Source organism: Echinops telfairi, unplaced genomic scaffold, assembly GCF_000313985.2.
Source record: "Echinops telfairi isolate 266 unplaced genomic scaffold, ASM31398v2 ScPeMD7_7463;HRSCAF=8501, whole genome shotgun sequence".
Lineage (NCBI taxonomy): Eukaryota > Metazoa > Chordata > Mammalia > Afrosoricida > Tenrecidae > Echinops > Echinops telfairi.
Window position 1 is genome coordinate 7,988,394 of NW_022111363.1, and position 1,257 is coordinate 7,989,650.

A 1,257-nucleotide genomic window follows, 5' to 3' on the forward strand; every position below is an offset into this window, starting at 1 on the left:
TTGGTGTTGGACATATGGGTTAATAGGTTAATGTTGGACTTGTGGGCTTGGCTTGGGCAGCACTGGGTTGGGATGTTTTCTTGATGTGCACTTACCCTTCATATAAAACTCTCTCTTATACGTGAGTTTCTGTGGATTTGTTTCTCTAAAGTACCCAGACTAACACAGGCATACACAATTTTTAAACGAAATCTTCTCAGAGATATTCCCAGTCTGTGTGTGGGATTCTAGAATGCAGGATGACTGCATCTCCAGTACTCTCTGCACGATTATCCTCCACCCACTACTGACCACAACCACGATGCCCGTCTCTGCCCTAGGCAACCAAGCGTATGCTGTCATATTTAGTTGAATAAGGGAACAGGAAGAGACAAGTTCTAGTTGAGGGGTGAGGAAGGTGAGGTGATATTAAATGATGGTTATAGTTCTGAGGATGCTGAAGTTGGGGCCTCTAACCAGAACATTCCAGTTCTAGATTTAGGTCTAGAACTCAGAGGGAAATCTGAGCTGGCGATACTGGGGTAGTGGGTGGATGTGCTGGACATATTTGTTCTGCAATTGAATTTCTTCTACTAGTCCTTCAATCGCAGCCGCTTAACTTGCCCTTTCCACAGGACTGATGGCGGGAAGCTTACCGGGTGAATGACAAGGGGCAGGCATCTCTCTGTGTTGTTGGCATCCCCCAAGTCCACATTGCACAACTAACAACGGTCGCAACCACCTCTTTGTCCAACCTCCATCCCTCTGGCTCTCTCTCTGGCTCTCTCACTTCTATTTCTTCCACTCCTCATGCAACTCTCGTCTGTGCCAATTTGTTGCCAAGTTGAATCCAATTATGCTGCGCCCCATGGGCTTCTAGGAAGCTGATCCCCAGACCTTTCTTCCGGGGTGACCCTAAGTGGTTGCCGACCACCAACCTTTGTCTCACTAGCTGAGCTCTTCACCGTTTGTGCCACCCAGGGCCGCTGCCCGGGATGGTAAATCAGCCATGACAACATGTCTTCTGCTGCAGCTCTGTGTCAGGCCGGGTTGACTAGAGAAAGAAGTCCAGAGACACTCATATGTGTGTAAGGGAGAGCTTTAGATCCAGCCCACATCAAGCCCATACGTCTGATATTAGCCCCTGTGTCTGATACTAGCCTGTAAATCTCTCTGAAGACTCACGCAGCCTAGGAGGCTGGTAGGGTGTGAGCAAGGGTAATGGAACCGAGAGGAATTACTGAAACCCAAATGAAGGCTGGACATGATAGTGGGACA